The sequence below is a fragment of the Cryptomeria japonica genome, chromosome 10 (genome assembly GCF_030272615.1).
Source record: "Cryptomeria japonica chromosome 10, Sugi_1.0, whole genome shotgun sequence".
Classification (NCBI taxonomy): Eukaryota; Viridiplantae; Streptophyta; class Pinopsida; order Cupressales; family Cupressaceae; genus Cryptomeria; species Cryptomeria japonica.
The window spans coordinates 305,752,515-305,779,082 of NC_081414.1; the positions used below are offsets into that span (position 1 = coordinate 305,752,515).

The 26,568-nt window shown below is 35.2% G+C and overlaps 1 long non-coding RNA gene across 1 annotated transcript in view; it reads right to left on the reverse strand.

The window, feature by feature from the left end:
* Nucleotides 1–393: 393 nt before the first annotated feature.
* Nucleotides 394–26,568, reverse strand: part of LOC131078951 (uncharacterized) — a 54,735-nt gene continuing 28,560 nt past the window's right edge. Inside the window, exon 3 of the long non-coding RNA XR_009113888.2 lies at nt 394–834. This is a non-coding gene — a long non-coding RNA (uncharacterized LOC131078951). The remainder of the gene's footprint in view (nt 835–26,568) is intronic.

Genomic DNA, 26,568 nt, shown 5'->3' on the forward strand with positions numbered 1-26,568 from the left:
TTATACTTACCGGTGCCTCTAGGAAATCTTTTAGCCAATAGTGCCTCAAGTTCCATTAGATGATCTTCATTATCATCCCCAGTTCTGCTACCACCATGACTAGACCTACAATCATGATCATGACAAATATCCTTTCCTTTCATAACAGTTGTACTGGTTACAGAAGATTTAAAAGCAGATTCAGATGGTTTTGAAACACTATTATCAAAGTTGTTTAACTCAAATGCAATCAAATTTCCAATAAGAGAATCAACAGTGACTTTATCTTTAGAAATAGATCTCAGTTCTTGAATTGTAGAAACTCTAATAGCATATTGTGGTAGGAGAGTTTTAAGTATATTACTAACAACAACATCATCATCAATCTTACCTCCAACACTCTTAATACCACCTACAACTTCTTTAATCCTTTGACCATATTGTGCAATGTTCTCACCATCAACCATTTTCATGTCATCAAATTTGCCTCTTAAACTTTCTTCCTTAGCTCTTTCTACATGTTCATCTCCTCCATAAATCAATTCTAGTTTCTCCCATACCTCAAATGCAGTTTCTAATCCATCAACATCTATATACTCAAAATCAGATAAAGTACTTACAATTGCTTCCAACGCTTGAATGTTTTCTTGTTTTTCTTTAAGCTCATCTGGTGTCAAGAGGTTGGTAGTAGGAGAAACATACTTGTTTACCACATGATTCCAATACTGAGCACCCAAACCTTTAATGTATATCTTCATCCAGTCTTTCCATATCCGGTAGTTGTCCTTGGTAAACTTGGGAACCTCCTTCTTTGTCATCTTTCTTCCGAATATTTCTCTCAAGTTGTTAAGCTTTCTGCACACAAAGGACTAATTCTCTATTAATCTTAGAGGATCCGGTTAATACTGAGAGGGGGGGTGAATCAGTATTAACAACAATTTCAAACTTAAAACTCAACCTTATGAAAATTCACCAAATAAATCATAAACCTGTAATAAACCCTTTACCATTACCGGTATCTACTGATAACCAACTGCTAATCTGATTTATCAAGATTGTCAATTAAGTGTTCATAACCATGCATTAACTGAAAGTAAAACATAATAGAACCTAAAAAAATTCACCATATGAACACCATGTTTTTCACGTGGAAACCCAAATAGGGAAAAACCACGGTGGGAATTGGTACTCACAAAAATTGTGCACTCTTTCAGAATGTGCCCTGTTAGGAGCCAAGCCCGGTTAGAAGCTTACAATGATACCCTGTTAGGAGCAGACCTAGTCAGGAGTCACCTGGTTAATGGATTTAGATGATGAGCCCTATTAGGAGCTTTGACCTATTAGGATCAACCTCGCAAGAGGATTTAACACTCAGATGTTGAGCTACCCGGTTAAGGGATTTACAATGTAAGGCCTATTAGGACCTACTCGGTTAAGGGATTCTAGTTGCCACAACTATTAGGGAACAATAGTGAATGATCTTGGTATAGCACTTAACTGCTTGCTTGATTAGATCCAATGTCTGCTCCAAGATTGCAACACTATAGAAGATCTCTCACACTTTGGTTCGGCTTCACACACTTCTCAAGACCACTGACACAACAAACATCAACTGTACCGACATAAATAAATTTTATAACTTAGTCAGTTACAAAACCCTAAGACTTACATCATACATCAACACAGATCTTTACAACTCATTACAGATCATCATATGGATCAATAAAATCAATTACAAATCAATATCAGCTATTGAGTGATCATAACTCATCACAACAACTCGATCTATTACAAAGTCAAACCCTTAGCTCATTCCGCTAAGAACTTTGCACATTCCCAAGAAATTTCATCTTGATCGCGCCAAAACATGATTCAAACACTTCACGCAGGTTGTGGCACGTCATTACCGGATATAAGAATTCTTTACCGGTCCTTAAACACTTCTTAAGCCCTAGCAAAAATATAACAGAAATCATAAACATGACTTCTAGAAACCAAAACATGATGCAGTTCTGATCAGATATATATTACAATGACACAAACTCACATTCCAAACTGCAACACTTCAATCATCACCAATCTCTAGAATCAATCAAAACATTTCCTCATTTATCGGTTAAGGTCCTAATTCTGAGTTTCATGTTTCTTTACTAGTAAGCACTTTCCGGTAAACCAAAAAGACTTAGATGACAAAATACAACATAGTAAACATCAATTGCCATCAATGACAACACCAATAACTGATCAAAGTCATCCAATCATGCAATCTCAATCTATTCATCACAATGTCATCACAAACAGTCCTTTACCAGTTCAGTCATCATTCTTCAACTGCATTAGTTATGCCAATCATGCCAACAAACTTCCCATATGGAAGTGGGTACGTAGCATTCCAAAGAAAGCGTTTCTAGTACATAGGTTCCTAGATAAAAAGTAGGGAATTTTCTATAGATTAGATTTTTAAACATACACAAATATTTGAATAAAATATTCTTTCAATTAAACACATAAATGAATAGTTTAATTAAACTTTAATGTGAATCGCTTAAGTAAATTATAGAGGAAACAAGTTCATTATTTAGTCAAAAAAAATAAAAAATGAATGGATTTATTTGCATCCATAAGCATATAAGCCAAATTCCAAGGTGTGAATAATTTTTATTTTCTTTATATTCAAGAATGATGACCACCTTTGTTCACTCAAATTATGGAATTAGTGGTCTTCAATGAGTGACTTAGGATCTATTTGATCTTTTTGTGTCTTAATTTTCTATCTAGAGAATTGTACCTATCCTATATGGACAGATGAATACCTACCCTATATGGATGAATTCCTATGTGTATCTCATTAAAAAAAATGATATGGATTATTGTTTTAAATAGATAGATTCCTAAGTATATAAATGAATGAATTGTAAATTTGTTTCTAATTTCAATTTGTTTTTTAAATTGTGTGAAATTTTGGGAACAGTTATGAGGGCTATTACATGCGATGTCAAAGAAGGGTTTGAAAGTTATTTTTGAATTTAATACAACTTTAAAATTGAAAGTAAAAAAAATCAAAATTTATTTAATTAGCCTATTATTAATCTAAAACATATATTGAATCTTTTAGATTTATTTGTGATTAATTCAACTAAAAAATGAAAGGATAAATAGATCATTATTAAACATCTATTAGTTAACTATATTATGAATTATTTTAAGATAATTAATTCAATAATAATTATTGGATGATATTTATTTTCTTGATTTGTTGATAGGGATTTAAGGATATAAATTACTTTTTAGTGGTAAGCATCTTTTGTTTTTAGTATGATGTTTTGCATTAACCTTCTTTTCTTATGAAAGATTATGTAAATTAATTAATTTAACTATAATCAATATTTAATAAGCAAGTGAATGAAATAGTTTTCACATTATGCATTAAATTTAATTTTATTGTTAATTCATAAAAGTTCATTAGACATTGATACTTCTTTCAGTCAATGATAAATTATTAAAATATTTACAACAGTTTTTTATATTTATTCATTTTGCTTGGCTTTATGGTCATACTTGATTTATTGTTGAAATTTCGCTTACTTTATGCCTTACTAATGGAATTTATACTTCTTCCACTTTGGTAATGTGGTGGTAATGCTAGACCATTTCAATATTTTCTATGTATCATTATGTAATGTACTTTTCTATCTTGTCTATGATAGATCTATGGTAGATTACATAAGGGAGCAAATTGTGGAGAATGTGATTTCTTTCTATTTGTGGAATTATGCCAATATTAGAATCCTTCATTCTTATTCAATGAATGTATAAGATAAGTGAAGTTATTGAGAAATGGTGAAACATACATGAATATCTAGTTGTGAATACACAATTGATGTTTTTGATTTAAAAAAGCAGCGTTAACAAGGGAACTGACCCAATACAAAGAGACCTCAATCCTTCAACGATTAGCATAACAATGCTAATTGTTTTTGAAACAGAGTAGCGTTAAGAAGGGCACTGACCCAACACAAAGACAAAGGCTATCAAAATTAAAGACCAAGTAGGGGTGCAAACCCCAAAAGGACAAAGTCGGACCGGTTAAACCATCAACACCCAAACCAAATCAAGAGGGGGGAGAGAACCCCGACCCTTGAGAAAGGAGGGCTTGGAAAGGTGGTTAGAATTTCCTTTCTACCTATGACAAACCACCGTCCAGGGAACACTATCAGTAGGAACTTTCACAGCAAAAATAGGCAGGGAGAACCCTGCAGAGTCACTGCCAGACTGTTGTTGTAGAGCAACAACAGGCTGTTGCAGTGGAGCAACAACAAGAGAAGGAATGCCAGGAGTAGAGTGAAAGTGAGAAGCAAGAGCAACAGGAGGAGGATCCAAGGGGGCAGAAGGGGCCATAACAATAGTAACATCAACTAGGGCTTCATCAGCTATAAGGGGCACCTCATCTTGGGATGAATCAATTGAAACAAAATCTGAAGCATTAATCGTCAAGTGGTCCTCCGTAGCATCTTTCCACCAAGTAGTAGCACCTTTGCGGTGAGAGAGAGAATAGTCAGAAGCAAGGTGACCCATTGAGAAACACCTTCGACAGTGAAACGGGAGGCCCTCATAATCCAGTGGTTGAGTCCAAGGCCTGTCCCCAACCATTAGAACCACATCCCTAGGGAGGGCCAATGATAAGTCAACATCAATTAATAGGCGAGAAAAGGTAGAATGACCCATGGAGAATGTGGCATCATCAACCTTCAAGAAGCTGCCAATGGAGTTACTGATGGCCTCAAAACAAGAAGGTTCCCAGAAATGGAGGGGGAGATTGGGGAGGTGGACCCAAACTAGATGAATAGAGAGAGATTCTGTAAGGGGGTTGAAGGAAGGAGTCCAGGGCTTAAGGGAGAGAGAGTGATCCTCCCAAGACCAAAGCTTACCCAAAATCAAATCATGATCATGAGTAGAGGCAAAGGAAAAAACAAAAAACCCCTTAGCACAAGGGAAAAACTCAATGCCATAAGAAATATGGGGCTTCCAAGAATCACTCACCCAGCGATGAAGGTTCGGGAGGGAAGGCCAAAACCCAGTAAATTTGTAGACCAGAGCACTGAGTTGATAGAAGTCAACATTCTCCATAACCTCATGACCACAGACCACAACGGGAGAGGTCTTGGCACAAGGAAGAGGACGAACCCCCCTAGAAGGTTGGGCAGCAGAATTAGCCACACAGGCAAAGCTACGCATCCCAGCAAAGGGTCTGGGCATAGAAGTCTCACCCGCAGGAAGGTCGTCACTAGCACCAGTAGTAGTCGCCAAGGTATCCAAATCTAGAACTGGATTAGAGACACCAGGTTTGGGAGGGACAAAACCACCAACAGGGATCTTGGCATCCAAACCCCCAACATTAGTACCCAAAGCCGTAGGAAGACCTTCTGCAGTAGCAAAATCACCCAGTGTAGCAGATAGAGTCGCCACGACACTAGCACCAGAAGTAGCATCCATAAGAGGGGGAAACTCACCATCGTTGTGGGAACCACCAGTGACCCACCCAATAGTAGACCAAGGCACTGGTTCAGAAGAGGAGCATGGAGCAGTAGCCGCAACCCCAGCCCGGGCAGAAGCACGACCCAACGCAGAGGGGAGTGAAGAGCCTTTGCCGGCCCACGCAGTAGCAGGCACATTTGAAATGCAGGAGGCAGGACAGTCGTTGGGGAGCGGGTGCGGGAGAGACATTTTTCAATTATATTATACACAATTGATGTTTTGTTTATATTAATTGATATATTTTTCAATTCACATATGAATTGAAATATTAATTTCAAAATGTTAATCTTGAAAATGGGATCTATTGAAAATATTAGGTGGCATACATCTTGATTTTTATTAGTGGTTGGATGTGTACTTAGGTCACCAACTATGATAATTTTGGTCATAATTCTATTTTTAATAATTTTCTAACCTTAAAGAAGTATGATGTTGGGTTTAGAAAATAGAGACAATGTCATCAGGAACATAAATGTCCATTTGAATCTACTATTATAATAACCAAACATTTTAAGTAATAAAGTTATTATTGCATCTAGGGGAGAGGGACTCATAGTTGTGAAGACTAATTTTGCAAGCATGTAGTATTCCATGGAATATTGTAGGACCTACTTTTTTTGGAATGTGAATTATACTCTTATATATCTACAACTAATGTTTGTAGGTGTGACTCATCAAGAAAATTTTCACATTAGAATGTCTAGTGAGAAGTGTCCTAAAATTGACTTCTTAAATATTTGACCAAAACTTAATTATGATATCCCTAGAACAAAAATATATTTTTTACCTAGAACAATATCATACTTTTATTTAAAATATAACTTATACAACCTAAATGATCTTAATACCTTTTGGTAACCATAAATGTTGTATCTCTAACCTTTATATCCAATACAAATGGACTGATAATTGAACATATAAAACTATTTCTTGTTATTAAAATAATACATTGTTATTCAAAATACAACTTATTTTCAAGTTTATATGATCATGAAACTTTTTGATAATCCTTCACATTTCATGAGAAGATTGAAGGTATTTATTGTGCACACCTTTTATATTTGTGGTAAGAAAAACTATTAATATGACATGCTCCAATGCATATGAAAATAATACTAATTATGATATTTTATATGAAACTAAAGAGTATTTATGTCACTTGTCAATGAAAATATTTATGTTTTATTGTATAACATTCATAGGTTCTCAAATTTTAAATAATTGGGCCTATCTTAACCAACATTTGGCTAATTCTTATTTACAAGTGGACTATTTTTTTATAATATATAGTATAAATATGTTGCAAGACTAAATCTTTTAACCAAAACTATTATACAAAAAAATAGAGCTCACCCAAATATTGACCCCTCTCCCCTAATGAAGTTAAATTAAGTTATATTTATAAATCATCTAAATATTATTATAATTAAAAATAGTATCAAATTTGTATAACTATTTTCTCAACATGGAAAATCAACAAAGTGCACTCTCTCATTTGAGTGCTTTTGTTTTGCTGTTTGTGTCTCTTTTTCTTTTGTGTCTGTGCTGGGGTGCTCCCATGTTTTGCTGTTGGTTTTTGTCTGTTTGGCTAATGGTCGACTTTTGTAAAACTTTTGGTTTCGGGTCCATGTAGAACCCGTTTATCTTTATAAAAAACAAAGTGACATATCCAATAGGAGAAAACTATTTTGCCTATAAATTTAGTGCATAGAATATGGTAATATTTGTGATATATTGTTTAAGATCAATCATACCTATGGAGATAGGTAAATAAAGATCTAATAATATGATATGAGTAGAAGTTTTGTAAACTTTCTTGCAAGGAAATACTTTGTTTATTATTTCATTACTTTCTTGATTATGACTAAAATTAGTATTAATTGAGGAGACTATTGGTATATTAGTTTTAAATTAATAGTGGGCATGAACACAATCAAGGCCTAGTTAATTGAATAATAAATCATTAAGTTTATATTACAATTTTTAACTATTTTTGTGTGTTAACCATGCCCATGACATTTGTTGTTTTGTACATTTAAATTGGTTGGATGTAGACTTACCCTATTAATTGAGATGGTTTGAAAGTCATTTTCTATTTGATGTAGATCAAGTATGTCGGGTCTTTTTAGAAAACCATCCAAGAAGTCCATACCACACACAAACCATCATTCCTCAACTTGCAATAATATGCAAATAAGGTTCAACTCAATTAAGATGAATTTTAACAACAGTCGCCAAAACAGAAAAATGTAAGAAACAATCTTCTTCGAATTTAAATTTCTTTACAATAAATTTTACATCAATAGAATTAAATCTAGAAAAAAATAATCAAATCACACCAAATCCTACACCTCTTTACCCTCTTCAATCCCCAACATTGCCATTGGATTCTTCTTTCTTGCAAATTGTCTTCCAAAACTTCAATCTTTCAACCCATAATTTTTTTTTTCATGTTAGCTTCTTGCCATTGAAATCCATCCCTAGGACAAAAATTAATATCCAAACAACCCCAAGATAGTTGTTGGTAGCATCCCAGTATCCACTACTTTCAATTTGGCAAATTGTAGACAAGTTTGTAATTCCTAATGGTTGTAACTCCTTTTACAAATGTATTCTTGTAACTTATAACAACCTACCTACCCAAAAATGATGTTAGGATGTGCATCAGATTTTTCCTTCAAGAAAAAAATATTTTTCCAAACTTGGGCATTGGGTTTTTAATTTGTGCAACATTTCTCTTTGGAATATTAAATATACATTTTACAACCTAATGATTATATAAGTTTTAGAACAAAATGAAGTAAAAATTAAATTCAATAAATCAAAAATTAAATATTCCTAGACCCCCTTATGTCAACCCAAGACATTTAAAACATTAAAATGGAGAAATTTTATTTTCTATCATTTCTTGCTTTAAGAGTGTCAAAATAAGGTGCACCAAAGAAAAATTAAATTCAAACAATTTTTTTGTGACAGAATTTCCTGACACCCTTGGATGCTCCCACATCAAACACCCATGTAAAAGTTTTTTTTGACCTTTGATTCAAAACATGGATTAGGTAATAGTACCATCCTTCTAGGTTGCATACAACCTTACAACAAACTCCATCATTGTATTTGTAAAGTATTTCCATCTCATATTCTAGCATGAGATTAGTCAAAACTCCCTCCTCCACCACTAAAATTCATCAATTTCATTCTTACATATGCACACATTTCATCTTTACAAGTATCAAATATCCCCATTTCCTTTTCCTTACCCATTTCTTCCTCACTTTCTTATTCTTGTGTATCAACAAAATTAACAAAGTCTTTTTGTACTTTAACTTGTACTATTTCATTGCTACACCTTTCCACTTCTCTTTCTTCATATCCCTTTTCCATTTTATTTAAAGAGAAATTAGATTTAACGCTATCTTCACAAATTTTGGGAAAATAACTTATTCCTAATGTTCCATGAAGTTTCCTGATGAGGGGATGATTTTTGAGGACTAGGGGACTGTTGGTTCCCAAACCAACAGTCCCTGAGTTTTAGAGGAATTGTCACTAACTCATCAACAAACTCGGGGAAGGGCTTGGCCAACTTGACCAGACTCAGTCACAAATGACTGAGATTTGTTGCATTTCTAGCTCTACGAGACCAAGGTGGGTGAACCTATGCAATGTCAAAACAATTAATAGCTTCACAATACTCAGGACATTACATGTACCACAGATCATCCCAATGAAAATGTACTAAAGAAGATGTCTTAACTCCTGGTTATGGCTTTAACATTAGTTTCTAATAATCTATGCACTTCATTGGGAAGCTTTCTACAATAATCCTACTCCTAATGCTAAAAGGAAATGCAAAAATGAAAGAGACTTTGATAATGAAAAGATTCTAAAAAACTGAAAGCAACAACCATGACTAGTGCCTTATATGGGTAGCAGAGTCAACTCCACCATATGCATATTTGGTATCCAAACAAGGTAACATGCAACCATTGGGCTTGAAATGCTAGTACATGATAGTAACATTCTCCTTTATAGTTCTAACCACAACCATGCTTAAGAATCTCATACACACAACACTATTTCTCTACTTTGTGATAAGCAAATTAATCTCTTCCTTGAAGAGAAGCAAACAACAAAGTAAACATCTGACTTGCAGAGACAAAGAAAAAGACCCTTGGTCAATTCATTCCATAAAATAGTGTAAATACAAGAGAGACAGTTGCAAATGAAACCTCTAAACATGCTTGTATTTAGATTGCAAATTGTTAAAATACCAAAATACTACAAACTGAAAGTTAATACTAAGTTGTTATGAAAAAACTTGCACTATACACATGGAAGCATTGCTTCCAGAATCCTAGTAGAAATTACATTTAGAATCCCCCTCACATTGGCCCCAAATTCCCTTTTATAGACCAAGGGAGCAAAACAAGCCACAAGCCAAGTGAGACACACTTGTCAAAATTTGATTGTGTGGGACAAAATATACAATGACATGTCCCTCTTCCTATTTTGCACGCAATCCATCTGGAGGCACTCAATGCAAGCAGCCACAGGAATAGCCTCTGGGATATGGGACCACGAGCCCAAGGACAACAGCAGTGGGAGGTGTCTTGAGCCACAAAAAAATTGCCTTAAGTTCGTCTCCTACTGCACTTTGACCGACTTCTAAATCTGGATTACTACCTTTAGTAATCCAATTGGACTTGCCTATGCATTATAATTATAAAGTGTCATTTTATTTTTATTTATTTTTGGGGGTGGGGTGGATATCTATATGTTGAATCAAGGTGGTGTACCTTGAGTTGTGTCTTATATTCTCCTACACTTCCTTATACATTTTTTGATTTGAATATGAGAGATTATTCATATATCATTGTAATTAATAATTGAGATAAAGTTCCCATTTTGGGGGGATTCATCAGGTAATTTGATTTCTATCCTTACATTTTCAAGTTAACTTGAGAGAACTATTTGTCTCGTAGACAAGAGGTAAATAATCACTACATTGAGCTAGGTAGATTACCCTATCTCCTTTAACTCATTCTTGAACCAAATGATGATATATAAAAAAATGAAAGGTTTTTAAGAAAAATGAGGTCTATGGATTTATTGGTCTTACAATTTTTGAGTATCTTTTCCATCACGTAGAGTTCCCTTTAATTACTTGGACCATAATCCAACAGTTGTATTGATACCTTGTATCTTCATTATAATGATGTTTCTTGGGATAATATTGAGATTCATATTGGGATAACCAGTTGACATACATTGATACTTCATCTCCTCTACCTACTGTTGAAGGCACTCCTACAACTCTTGTCACTACTTTTGAGTTGAGAGTTACTTCTTCAAGAGCTTCTATTGCTTGATGCAAAAAGCTATTCATCATCTATTGCTTTTTTTTGTGTGAGTCTTATCTTGTAGAGTTGCAAGACATGATTAAGGAATTTCATATTCACTTTTAAATAATCCCCTAGGAATTGCAACTTCTTCTTTAGATGTTATGAGGGCATCTTTAGTCTCTCTTGTTCCTTATCTACATAATCATTTTTCACCATTTGGCATTGGTGTGGAGACATTCTAATAGCATTTCAAGGGATCATCATTTGGTTTTATTTCCTCACATTGCTTTCTAGAATGGAAAGACAAATTTGATCCTTCTATGGTTCTATTTCTTCCAAAAGGGAGGAATGTTTTTTGGCGGTTTTGGATCATCTTCAACATTTGTTATCAAGCATCCACCATCCCTATAGGAGATTCCACATTGATGAGGGTCTCCATGGTCTCAACTCTTACTTCTCATCCTTTAGAGAACGCATCTTTTACCATCATTTAAGGGAGGAGTTTGTTCATGTCGTAAGGTTTTATCCTCTTCCTTATGAGGTGCATTGTACTTGGGTACCTTACTAGACCATTTTTAGGAGCCACTATCTTTCATCGCAAAAACTATGCTTAAGGATGATTGGTGTATAATCATTCTTAGGAGTCAACTTTACTAATGAGGAAAGTTAGTTACAAAGGTAGTTAGGATATTTCTCCTATGCATGTACCTCAAATCCTAATATAAACTCAATCAATCTTCATTTCTAATTGCAATTTTCTTTCATGTTTTGTTTCCATTTTATCGATTTTCATAGCTAATTTTTACATAGACTTTAGTTATCTTACTTATCTAGTTTAACTTATTATATCTTAAATTAATTATCTCACTATAATTAATAATTTTCTACTAACACTTTCATTAATTGTATTATATGTAAATAATTTAGTGGTAATTTCCTTAATTGTTCTCCTTTACAAATATGATCATATGTTCGTCTACTTTTCTCACTCTTACATCACACAAGCTTCATGTTAAGCTAAGTCTAATATATATATAAGTGGTTTCCTTAAAAAGTCCATGATTTTTTTACATATCAACAAGCTACTTTTCTTATTCCTTCCCATATCCTCCCTCTCTCCTTTCCATTTTCTTTCCTTTGTCCTCTCCTATTTTTCACATATAAATATACTATAAGATTACTTTATTGGATTAATTTAACGATTAAATTATTAATGGATATGAATGTGCATTAAGTTCGTGAGCACATTATTGGTAAAAAATTTCAAAGTTAAAATATTGTTAATGACATGCCATATGAAAGAAAAAAAATATATATTAGTAAAAGATGTTGCCATGCTAAGTCCTAACATAAGTTTCAAAGGTGTGAAAAAATGATGTATTTAGTTTTCTAGGTTAATTTTAATCTAAAATATTTAAATTTGTACTCTAATTCTTCATCTTTAGTTTATTTTTATTAACATAATTTACAAAATATTTTCACATAAAAAATGAAATTAAAAAAGGAATGAAAAGTATTTTTCATCCTATTAGATTCCTTGTGTTCTTTATCTTATGTGATCATAGCATGGACAAGTTTAGTACATATATAGAACACTCAACCTTTATATACATAGTTTTTGATTAAGGGAAAATAGGTTTTGATGGGTCTTTGAAACCCAGTACATAAGGAAGATCAAAAGATAAGCATTAACACACATCTAAACAAAAGACAACAACTAAAGAAAAGATAGTTGGTATACAAAACGCCAACAAGCAAAAGATCAAAATAGACTAAAAACCAAAAATGACCAACAGAAGCCCAGGCTTAGGTAAAATTTTGAAGCATCTCTGTCGCTTCCAGCTCCAACTAATCCATAGTTTCCACATCCCACTTGATGTCCTCTATTTCTTTGCTCTGGTTCTGCATCCTTTTAATACTGGCTCTAGTTCTTCTTTCGAGCCCAGTTTCTTTATCCTCATAAGTGTCGTCTTTGACCTCAATAATACCCTCCACAGCCTTATCCCCTTGGTAGCTCTCTAGCTTGCGAACGAGGGTTTTCATGATCGCCGAGGCAGCCTTCAAGATCCTGTGGCTCTGCTCCCCAATTTTTTTAAGTGTGTTCTCAATACCATTCAGTCTGTGATTAGTAGCATCTGCTCTATTTTCTAGGCAAGTAAAACTATTGCAATTGGCATTTATAATCTCCTTTGCATTTCCAATCACCTTGGTTAGATCACTAAGACAATCTGGGAGGGAGTTGAATTTTTCGGAACCTAGGGCCTGTAAGGTTTCAATTTTCCTAGCTTCATGGGCTTTCTTGACTTTTATGGCCTCTATTTCCTTTTGAATCCAATTGAGCACTTGTTTGAAGTTCTTCGTCTCGTTATTTATATAAAGGCCTATGTCCACTTGATGCTCTCCCTGGTTCTTGACCTCCATGGTATTAAGATTGACATCCAGACTAACCTCATTGTCCTCAATGTTTTGATCATCTTTTGTTGTTGTGTCCTCCTCCATGATGCTCTTCTGCTTCAAATCAGACCTGAGAGGCGACCATTCTTCCACCTCCTTGCCTTTTGAATTCTTCTTTCTCTGTTTCAGGCTCACCTGGGTTTGAGCCTCCTCGCTTCTGGTGTCCGTGTCATTGTTAGTCCCTTCCTCCTCCTCATTCCAACTATCATCCTTCCCTCTCTGTTTATTTTTAGCAAACCCTCTGTTTTGTCTCCCTTGTTCTGATGTTTTCTTTCGTCTACTTGTTCCAGACATTTGAAGGTCATCTTCAGTCTCTACTTCCATATCATAGCCGTCACCTTCTTCCTCTTCCGACTCGTCAAAATTTTCATCTGAGTCAAAAATCTCTACAATATTCATCTAGATAGTCGTGTTCTTGATTTGATTATACAGAATCACCATCAAGCCTTCATGCATTATTGGGTTAATGTGGGGATTGGAAATGGCATCCTTAATCCCCACATTAAGGGAGCAGAAAAGATAGTAGGGAAGAGAAATCTTATCCTTGTGCCTAAAATGATTTAGTAGAACAAAGTGGTAGCTATAGACCCTAGTATATCTACCATCAAGCGTGATAAACTCCATAATAGCAAGTAAAACCTTTTGCCAAATTAATTTGATTACCTTAGGTGAAAAGTAGGTGTGGCTTCCCTTCACCAGCTTAGCCCTTTCCTCCTCAGTTTTCGGGAACTTCATCACAGTAGCATCAGAGATTTTTTTGTCCTTGTAAAACTTGATGCCCTCCATTGGAATGCTAGTGGCCTTTTCTATCATTGTCTTAGTCACTTTAATCTTCTTGTTTCTGATTGTGAGAGTCCCTTCGTAACAGCCCTTCTTGAAAATCTTGGTGATTTCAAGTTGTTTCTCCTGCAATTTTTCCATAAATTTTGTCATCTTGGTAGCATGGAGGATGCTTCAGACCTGCAGATGACTCTTCCATTTCTCAATAGTAGTCGCCTCCATTCTCTTCCTTTTACCTCCCATGGTTCTGTTAATTTCAATCCAGAGCTTCAAACCGATAACTTTCTTCTTGCCAGAGTCTATGTGAAAGCCACTTTGACTACTACAAAATTTTCTAGTGTAGTTGTTAGGGAGGGTTAAAATTGCCCATAAAGCTTGCGAGATTACACTACAATGATTACTGTAATTCCTCCTTGGTAACCTATAGTGCCAATTCCTATTGCCATGACATTGTTTTTCGCTTTAGGAAATGATACTAAATCTATCCCTGCTTACCATGTAATCTTTCATAAATAACTATATCACGTGTCACACACGGTAGATCCCTCTCGCCATTCCAGGTAATGATAGTTTCACTCTGTACTATTGCGTTGGCTACCTAGTCTGTACTTCAATTAGCCTCTTTGAATACATGTGTGATGTGGCATTTCTTAAACCCCTTTAGCAGATCTCTGGCAGAGTGTATGATGTTCTTGATGGTCCATGAGGGTTGATGATTGCCAATAAGGCAGTTAATTATGTTTTTAGAGTCACCTTCCAACCAAAGCAAATTAACCCCTAACTTGGAGGCTAATTTAATAGCTTGAAGTGCCCCCACAACTTCCGCTAAATGATTGGTTTGAATGCCTAAAGGATAGGCGACCACTCTTGTACAAAAGATAGCCCCATTACGAATGATGCCACCATAACTAGTCGGGTCTGGGTTTCCTTTAGCTACCCCATCAAAGTTGGACTTGAAACACTCATTGGGGGGGGAAGATGAGCAACACGAGCTTCTTTTGATTTGGTTAATGTCAGTGCTCAAAGAGGTGGGGATATTCCATCTTTTGAGAACATCAAAATCCTCCTTGTTGCTACAACACTGCACTCCCCTAATCATCACATTCTCAACACAAATGTTTTTAATTTTGAGCCAAACCACTTCCAAGGTGTTAGTTTCATTCCTGAAAATTCTATTGTTTCTCTCTTTCCATATCCCCCAAAGGATATGGACAAAGGAGAACTTCCAAATATTTCTAATGGTAATGTTATTGGTGGAGAAATGCCAGCTTCCAAAGCAATCTTGTATCTCCTCTTGGAACACCCAATTCAGTCTCCACATCTAAAAAAACATCCCCCAAATAGAAGTGGAATAAGGACAGTGTAAAAAGATATGGTTCACTAATTCCTCATTATTCAGACAAAGGTAACAAATATTTGGAAGACAAAAGCCCCTCTTTCTCAGGTTATTAGTAGTCAGAAATTTGTTTTGCAAGAGGACCCACAAAAAGATATTAATTTTGGTAGTCAACCCATGATGCCAAGCCTTGGCCCAGCACGAAGTAGGAACTTGGGATTGAGCCAGTAAAAGGATAGTAGAAGAGACTAAATAGGTCCCAGACGAAGTCCCACACCACACCATCTGGTCTTTCCTTCCCGAATTTAGGACCACATGGTTGATCATTAAGTTAATCTACTTGAGTTTGGGATCAATCTGAGTGAGATCCACCCAAGAATGGTCTCTCCAATAGTCCTCAACTTTGGTGCCTATCTTCTCTTTGCAATTTTGGATGAGTGTATGAGTAGTCATCTTGTTAAGAGAGGCCCCTCCAATCCAAGCGTCATCCCAAAAGTTCACCTTCCTTCCATCACCAATGGTCCAGACGCTGTCAAGAAGAGCAATATCTTTATCTTGGGTAATGCTATTCCAAATGAATGGACCCCTTGGAATCTATTATGAAGCCAGGAACTCCTCTATGGTGGGAGCATTCCTTAGGTATTTAGCCTTCCAAATTTCATTTCATTCCCCTCTTCCTTGATAAGTCTTGCAGATTTGTTTGGCTGGGAGAGTTTTGTTCAAAGTTCTGATATTCCTAAGTCCTAATCCTCCCATCTTTTTAGGTTTAAAAACATTTTCCCAAGCAATGAGGTCCATTTTCTTCTTCTCCTCCACTCTTGACCACAGGAAAGATTTTTGGATTTTCTCAATGGCATCAGCAAATTTACCAGGGATTTAAAAAAGGCTTAAGGCATAAACTAGAAGGCCCTAGATGGAAGATTTTAAAAGTTGTATTTTCCCTGCTTGACTATGAAGGGTTCCTTTCCATCCTTCCAACTTTCTGCTTAATCTATCAACAAGAGAATTCCAAAACAACTCCAAAGGTTTCAAACCCAAGGGCAGGCCAAGGTAAACAACAGGAGACTTACCCAATTGACAACCAAGGATCCGAACCAATCTATTCATTCTATCTTTAGGGTTATTAAAGAAGAAAACAAAAATTTTCTCCCAATTAATAGTTTGACCCATAGCCATACTGTAGGTGTTAAGAAGGTGTTTAAAATTGGAGGCTTCTTTGATGGTGGAGGTACCCTAGAATGGTATCATCCACAAATTGTTGGTGGGTACAAGCTCTAAAGCATAAGGAAGGAGAAATGCCACAAAGGAGCCCTTCGAAAACAGAGTTGCTGATAAATCTGCCAAAACATTCTGCCAGACTAATGAAGAGAATGGGGGATATAGGATCTCCCTGCTGAATGCCTCTAGAGGATTTAAAGAAGGTGGAAGGCACTCCATTGACAATGACTAAAAAATAAGGGGTAGAGATGAGCCGGTTGATCAAATTAATGACTTTCCCATCAAAACCAAAAGCAGACAACACCTTGCCCAAAAAACTCTAGTGCACCCAGTCATAGGCTTTAGACAGGTCTAGCTTAATCAGAAATCCTTGTTTTTTTTAGTCCACCAACAAATGAATGTTTTCATGGATAGCAATGATGGAATCAAGGATTTGTCTTCCAAGAACAAATCCACTCTATTGGGGCGAAATGATCAGAGGAAGAATCCTTAACAGCCTGCAGGTAACCACCTTTGAGATGATTTTGTAGAAGGAATTGAAAAGACTTATTGGTTAGAACTTATCCATAGAGTCCGCACCCGGGCATTTGGGGATGAGAACTAGGAAAGTAACATTAAGTTCCTTTAAGATTCTTCTAGCTCCAAAGAAACCCTGCACACCTTTGACCACATCAGCTTTGAGGATGTCTCATAAAGTTTGAAAGAAGAAAAGCGGAAAGTCATCCAGGCCCGGGGCCTTGTTCCCATCAAAAGAAAAGACAACTTTCCTGACTTCTTCCTCAGAGGGGATAGCCACAAGATCCTTGTTCTGCTCCTTGCTAATGATACGAGGGATGAAGTCAATGATAGTGTTTTGAAATTGACCATTCAAACCATGGTTTGCCGAGAGCATAGAGGTAAAGAAATTCTTGGATTCCTTCCCAATCTCCTCATCCTTCCTAATTTCATTTTCCCCATTTTTTAACTTAGATATTTTGTTAGCTTCTTTGTGTTTCAACGCAGACATATGGAAGAATCTAGTGTTTATATCCCCTTCTTTAAGCCATAGGGATCTGGATATTTGTTTCCAAAATTCTTCCTCTCTTCGGATAATCCTATGGTAATTCATTAGAACTTCATGTTCCTCATTGATTGAGACTTCCTTGTATCCGCTACTTTGGATTTTATCCTGCATTTCCTTGAGTTCCATCTAAGTTTTAGTTTTGGCAGCAAACACGTCACCGAAAACCTCCTTATTCCAATTGTTGATGTTGTCATTTACATTTCTAAGTTTCTTAGCAATTCTATACATAGTTGTAACATTGAACTCAATAGATCACCACTTCTCAATGCCTTTTGCAAGGTTAGGGTGGTCGAAACACATTCTTTCAAATCTGAACGAGAAATTTCTTTTAACATTGGTGTTAGCTGCAGTAAAGATTACAGGGAAGTGGTCACACCCTATACGGGAGATAGTTGAGAGGGAGAATTGATAGTGGTTGAACCATTCATTAGAGATGAGGGTCCTATCAAGTGTGACTTGAATGAGATCATCCCCTGTCCTTCTATTCGACTAGGTGAACTTGGCACCCTAGAGATCAATGTCATGCAGGCCTTGATTGTTGATAAAGTTCAAAAGATCCATTCTGCTATCCAACTGAGAAGGGACACCTCCAAAATTCTCATCATCATGTAGAGGAGTATTGAAGTCCCCCATAATGATCCACATATTATCCTTGTAAAGGACCCTAATAGCCTCCAGTTTTTTCCAGGATTTGCTTCTGCCAAGTCTATTATTAGGGGCATAAATATTGGTAAAATGTAATTAAACCTAATGAAAGCCAGATTGCTGCCTTGTGCAACTAGCTCCCCTGACACCTGCTTAAGGTTCCAAAAAATAGCTATACCCCTAGAGGCACCATCTGAGCTTCCCCCACAAACTTCACCATACTTAAAAAGCTTAATTTTTTCAACTTACTCTTTACTCATTTTAGTTTCTTGGATAATAATGATGTCCGGTCTGTGATCTCTAACAAATTTTTTTAGAACATCCTATTTATGTGGGCTATTTAGTCCACGTATATTCCATGAGATTATTTTCATTTCTTGAGTAGGGAACATACCTCATGGATGGTCATTTGAGTGCCATCTACTATGTTCTTATTGGCCTCTTGGCCTCTGATCCAGTTTGCTCTTTTCCTTCCTGGAGGTGATGGGATGAAACCCATGTCAGCTTTACTACGGTATCTTGTTTTGACTGAGTTAGCCTGGGGTATCACCTTAGGCCCTTTTTTTCTCCCTCTCTTTCTATCTGCTCCTTCATTTGTATAGCAATCTTTTTCTTGAGTAGTTCTCTTCTTGTCCCCAACATCATCATCTACCCATTTTTCTTTCAACACTGAGGCCGTAGGTGACAGTTGGTTGGTTTCTTGAACCGTATCTCCAGATTGTTGTGATCCTGAAAGCGAGATACTTCCAAGGATCAAGCATTGTTGGGCTTCTTCAAAGTCATTGCTGCGGCTTGCTCCATTGGTATTTTCTGCAATGTGGTTTGAATCAGCTTCTTCATTGTTCTGTAATACTACTTATATTCCTCCTTCTTCCAAGTTATCACTCTTTTGATCCTCCTGATTGGTATCATTTTGACCTTTAACACCTTTACCTATTTGGTTCATTTTACCTTTATCATTAAAGGTACATTTGGTATAACCTCATTACTATCAGTGTGTTTCTCTGTTGTGTGTGGGATAATAATATTTTGGTCCTCTTCGAGACTTCTCTCTTTTTCATTATTCTTCATTTGCTTAATAGGGTTTCTAGCTTCCACTGTAACGTCCTCTCTTTCTTTTCTTTCACTATGGCTATCTGTAGAGGGCATTTCCTTGCTATATGTCCCACTTTTTAACAATGAGAGTAGGCGAAGGGATGCTTTCATATTCCAGAGGTTGGTTCCATTTTCCCAGTCAAGAGTTGATTTCATTGGATAGAGGCATGTCTGTTCCTTGTGTAACTCCAACACAGATTCTAGCAAAAGTAAGTCTTCCTCTAGCCACAGTTATGGGGTCCATAGATAGGAGTTCACCAAATGAGTTAACGATTCCTTTAAACACATCTTCCACCTAGAATTCTAAGGGAAGCCTTGGTAATCTAACCTTGACTAACGTCTGGACAAAAAAGGTTTCATTGAGTACCATCTTAGGTACCCATTTTTGTAGAGCTAGCGTAGCTTTACCAATCAACCAGGGACCATCACAAAGAACCCTTGACATATCTTCCTTGCATGAGAATGTCAAAGACAAAGCCCCTTTTGGCATAGCTATAATCTCCACTTGTCCTTTCAGTGACCATTTACATTTAGCAAAATCCCTAACAATATCAATATTCGGCCTAGGCCCCAGAATTTTTCCTACCAATGTCATTGCCATAAGGTTAATGTATGGTCAATAGCAGGGTCTAGGATTTCAATGGCAAATCTCCCCTTTTCTGGGTTTGAGATATTGCAAACTAGGGGGAGTGAGGATTTTCCACTCAGTTTGACCCCGAGTAGAGAAGTCCAAGACCTTCCATTGTCCCTCCACACTGAGTCCAAACCAGGAGTTCCTTCCTCACGCGATTCATCATCTTTTCCACCAGCATCGATGGGTTTCTTGCCTGCTTGTGGGTCCCCAACCATTGGGTCCTTTCTGCTTGGTTCAGGGGAATTTGGGCAGTCCCAAGAATCATCCTTACCTTGCTCCCGCTGGTTACAGAGATTCACGCCCTATCTCGAATTCAAATTCGCCTTTGCTCTATTTTCCCACTGCTCGCCCATGTCAAATTCCGCAGTATTCAAAAATTTATGGTTTGAACTAGGGATATAGGCTCTACAGGCAAGAAACCCTCACCTTTATATATATAGTTGATAATATTAGCTTAGCAAGGTTTATGGATTTGATTATATAATCATATTTCATGATCTAGAGGTCTCGTAATTTTTATATATTAAATAATGATATGTTTAGAATAAAAAATAAATAAAATAAAGCTTTTCGATTTGACCATATGATCATTCTCCATGATCTAATGGCCTCATGATTTTGATAAATAATAAACAATACATAAATAGGAGATCAATAACGTATATATAAAAACTAAGCTTATGTATGTGTATGTGTATGTGTATGTGTATGTGTATGTGTATGTGTATGTGTATACATATATATACATATATATGTATATATGTACATATATTTACATATATATATACATGTATATATATACATATATACATATATACATATATACATATATACATAATTTGTGAATTTGATTATATAATCATATTTTATGATCTATGTTCTCATGATTTTTAATAAATAATAAATAATGATATGATTTTGATCAATAATAAACAATGATAAGGCTTTTATACTTGACTATATGATCATACTTCATGATCAAATGGACTCATGTTTTTGTAAAGTTAAAAAATTAAAACTATGTTATCATACTACATAAATATGAGAATGCTCAACCTATATATACACAATTTATAGTATTAGCTTAAGAAGATTTCTGCAATAAATAATGATATGTTTTTTCATAAATAATAAACAATGATAAGGTTTTTTTATCTGTCAATATGACCATGCTCCATGAAGGATAAACGAGGTAGCGAAAAATGAAAGAAATTTATAGTAAGAGAACATCACGTCATGTATGCACTTCGATTTGAAACATTATAAACGCAGTCAGAAGATGTCGAATAATATAAATATATTTCAGACATGAATGCTACACTTGGTAAATAGTAGGGCTCTAAAATTTTCTATCGATAGTGTTCGAATGTAATAATTCGTTTTCTAATACGTTATATTGTTTGGAAAGATTACTTGTACTTGTAATCTGGTTCGATAGTTATCAACTTAAGCGTGAAAAATAATAAATATCCCATAAGAATCTCCTGCTCGAAATAAGTGACCGAAAATTATCGTATATGTTAGAAGGAAAAGATAATATACTATCAAATATTCTCAACCATAACTTATAATCACACTGTTCAATACAAACTACGTTCTATTGCATTCTCATTGTCATCTGAGAAATACATTTCTGCAGCCATGTGTTTCTCTCTAAGTTGCTTTAGAAGTAATATTACTTATCAAAAATACATAGTCTAAATTATATCAAAATCCAAAAATATTCTAAATGTGAATTATAAGCTTGTCCAAAAAATTGGATTTGATTATGCATAACATATCTCATTATATAATGATGGAAGAAAAATGATTGATTATAGGTTATGTGTTAATGTTTATATCAGATTTGAATATAGGATCTTTTAAATCTTATTAATGCAATTTCCACTTCTTATATCAATAAGGATTCCTTTGTATATCAATTGATTTAACATGAACTGCTGTACAATGATCAATTAAAACTGATATTAATCTTATTGCAATTTTACATGAAAATAGAATCAATTAATATATTAAATTTCCAACAGCAAATGGCCTGCAATATTCTGGGAGGCAGTCGATATTGTTTCAGCACTTTAATTATTTTGTGCGTCCATAATATGATTGTCTCTCTCCTTATATAAGGAGAGACACATGCCTTCGTAGAGGCATGCCTCTATGTGGATCATGTCCACATAGAGACATGTCTCTCGGTCGTGTAAGAACACGCCGATACGTAATGTAATTTATTGGTAACCAATTTGCATTTGTTACATTGTTAATATGATTTGCTAAACGCACATAATCTGATCGATAGTAAATATCGATAAGCATATGATTAAATGTTATTTGATATAATCAAATTAATTATATGTGTATATTTAATAATGTATAGTTATACATTATTAAATATATACATATGATTAATTCATAATCATATTTCAAGATTAATATTTAAGCAAGAATCTTATTAAATACATAATGCAAATAATGGATTAATACTTGTACAGGATAGATATCAAATGCTTAAGGCCGATAGGCCAATTAAGCATTTGATTTCATTGATTAGAATTATTTGACCAAAGCTACAAAACATAAGCACTCCCTCTTAGCTAGGGAGGATTAATTCTATACAAAACATAGTAGATCCAATAATATCACCGCATCGTGATATCTAAGAGATATGGCATGTACACAAATATCAAGTCACGTGATATTTGCCATGACTCTCATATATATATATATATATAGACTATGATATGTGCACTGGCATTACGTCACATGATACCTATCATGGCATATCCATGAATATTATGTCACATAATATCCACCATGATTATCTCAACTATATATTATGGTTATCCATTGATATCAAGTCTCATGATACCCACCATAATATCCACATAGATGCTAACTATCATGGCATGTTCATAGATATCAAGTCTCATGATATCCAGCATGATCTAGTGATGTTAAATATTGCAAAGTCATCACTTTACAATATCAACCATATACAAGTGTTCATTTTGAAAAATCATCATCTTTAAAAAATGTTCACAGGACCCAAGCAGTCATGGAGTCTCACACATGACAAAGGGTTTACACATTAAACACCTTTTAGCACAACAAAATTTAAATAATTTAGATTTTATTCTCAAATTAACTTATATTTCCAACCATACCAAGTTTATCCCGGAAGTGCTCAACCTTTGTCATTCCAAATCTTTTCAAAATGTCAATAGTGTATTTTCCTTGATTTAGGATGATGCTAATTGCTTGTTGCCAAACTTCTAAACCAAGGAAATAATGTAAAAGACCCAAGTCCTTCATGTCAAACTCTAAATCAAGGTCTTGCTTACATTTGGCAATTAGGTGATCTTCTCTTGTAATTAATAAGTCAACATATAAAATGAGAATCAAAATTTCACCATTTATTACCTTGAAGTACAAATTCGGATCTACATCATTCTTGAAGAAGTTTAAGCCTAGAAGATATTTATCTATTCTTTCATACCAGGCTCGAGGGGCATGTTTGAGCCTATATAAGGATTTCTTCAACTTGCATACATATGCATCATTTCCATGTATGAAAAACCCTTCAGGCTACTCTAAGTATACTTCTTCTTCTATTATCATATTCAGAAAAGTTGTCTTCACATCCATCTGATGAATCTTCCATCCTTTAGATACAATAATGGCAATGATAACTCTAATAGAAGTATATCTGGCTACTAGGGCAAAAGTCTCTTCATAGTCAATCCCTTCCTTCTGAGAGAAACCTCTGGCTACAAATCGTGCTTTGTATTTCTCAATGCTGCCATCTGCCACATGTTTGATTTTGAAAAGCCATTTTGAGGATACTACTGATTTGTCTTTAGGTCGGGGCACAATGTCCCAAACATCATTCTCAATGATGAACTCATACTCTTATGTCATAGCATCCTTCCATACTTGATTTTCAATGGCCTCCGTGACACTAGAAGGCTCTGATTTGATGATCTCACTCATCAAGGCATCATAGCTAGAAAACATGTGAGGTCTTTTGCTTTCCTTGAAGGTCCCTTGTGGTGCTGCATAGTCTTTAGCTTCTTGAATCATTTTTCTTGCCCAAAGTGGCCTTTTTCGATTCATATGAGTACCTCTGGTTTCATTTGCAAGATCCATGAGTTCATTTTGTCCTTTATTTTCTATTACTTCTTGAGTCTCCCTCTCAATCTCAGAAGCAAGATCCTCTTCCATGTTTAGAGGAGATTTTAGGTCTTCTAACTGTTGAGTACTTTTAGATTTTCTAAAAGCAATATCTTCCTCAAATATAACATCTCTACTTAATTCAAATTGTCTTTATCAAGGTATACAGATTTTGTAGGCTATAGATATTTCATTATAACCTACAAATATGCCCTTTTTGCCTGAGGGTTCTAATTTGGATCTTTTCTCTTTAGGTATATTAATATAGACTAGACATCCAAAGATTCTTAAGTGACTTATGTCAAGTTTAACTCTAGTGAAGTTTTCTTTAGGGGTTTTGTCATCTAGGAGAGAGTGAGGACTTCTATTTTGTACATATACAATAGTACTAGAGGCTTTAGCCCAAAAAGAAGTTTCTAAGTTTTGATCATATATCATAGCTCTAGCAGCTTCTACAATAGTTCTATTCTTCCTCTCTGCCACTCCATTTTGTTGAGGATTATAAGGAACTGTATACTCCCTCTTAATCCCAAAATTTATACAAATTTTTTTGAAGTTATCTGAAGTATATGCCCCCCCATTATCTGTTCTTAGTATTTTAATTCTCTTACCAGATATATTTTCTACTAGAGCCTTGAATTCCTTAAATCTCATAAGGATTTCTTCTGACTCTTTACATTTAAAAAAATATATCTATGTCTTCCTAGAGAAATCATCTACAAAGATAACATAATACGAAAATCCTCCTAAAGAGGTTACAAATATGGGTCCACATAAATCAGATAATTTCTAATATATTTTTAGATTTGATATGACTGGTGTGAAACATACATTTTATTTTCAATTGAAGGGAGAGCTCGGAAATGAAGATGTCCTAACCTCTTGTGCCAAAATTAACTTGTGCTTGTTGACTCAAGCATTAAAGCTTGAGAGGAGGAAATACAAAGTTTGTAGACGCACCCATGTCTTACTCCAATAGTATAGGCCTTCTTGATGGTTGAGTTCTTTGGCCATGCCAAGACCTTGTTGGCATTTGCATGAAGATTGCATTAATGATATGTTATGTTGTCATTGATGTAAACTGAACCGGTAATGATATTGTTGATATTGTTGTAATATTGTTACTGTAATCGGTAGGAAGAATTTGTGAGGAAAATCGGTAACTGGTGTAATGGTGTAAACCTTATCTATTATTGTAACCGGTAAACCCTACAATTTATTTTTGTTAAACCCTAACCGATTAAGGTTGTTGAATTGGTTATGTTGGTTTATGATCTGATGTTGAGCAGTAATGATGGTGACACATATGGTCATTGTATGAAGAAAAGTTCAAAATGTTTTGGCGCATTGTTTGTCTAGGGAGTCAGCAAATGTATTGCATCTAATGCAAAGCGCGTCATGAGTTACTGAGCTCGATGAAATGGTAATCAAGGAGCGGTTGAGGTTTTCTTGATTGATGTGTAGAGATTTCTATGAAATCCAACGATCATACTTGAACCGACTTGTTTGTAAACTCTATGAGAGAATTAGAATTTTGTTGTGTTACCGACTTGATTGATTTGTTTATAAGGTCGATGAAGTTGTCTAGTTGAAGGTGTTGGCAGAGATCAATTGAGTGTGTGGTTGCCGAACCAGATGATGAGTCTACAGTTTGAGTAAAGGCAGATAGGAGCTTAAAAGGATCTGATCAAGCAAGTGTAGTGCTATTCAGACAGATCAGCAAAATCTTGTTGTTTTCTAACCAGGTGATGGTGATTCCTAATAGGATCAGTTCTTAATAGGACTTTTGTAAAGCTTTAACAGGCTTGGCTCCTAACATGGCGAACTTCAAAAGAGTTTGGATATTATCTTGTGAGTCTCATCTCACTGTAGTTTTTACCTATTTGGGTTTCCACGTCAAAAATACTTGTGTCATGTGGTGAATGTTTTTGTGGTTATGATCTTATGGTTGAATTGATTAACTACTTAACTATTTCTGATAAGGCATGTTAACCAGAAGCATTAAGAAATGAATTATGTTGACATATGATAAAGCATTTGGATGTTTACAAGTTTAATGATGTTTACTGTTAAGTTCCTCTAATAGTCAACCGGTTTTCTAATGAGTTTTCATCTTGACAGTGGTATTTCATTGATAAGTTTACTTTGTGTGATTGAGATTGAGATTGGGAAAGTTTGTATCATTTTTTCTATTTACTAATTCACCCCCCCTCCCTCTCAGCAATCTACCAGATACTTATTCTTTCATCATACCATCAAACCTTTCCTTCCATAAAGGTGATTCTATATCCTTTGTCTTCAAGTGCTAAAATGGAGACTA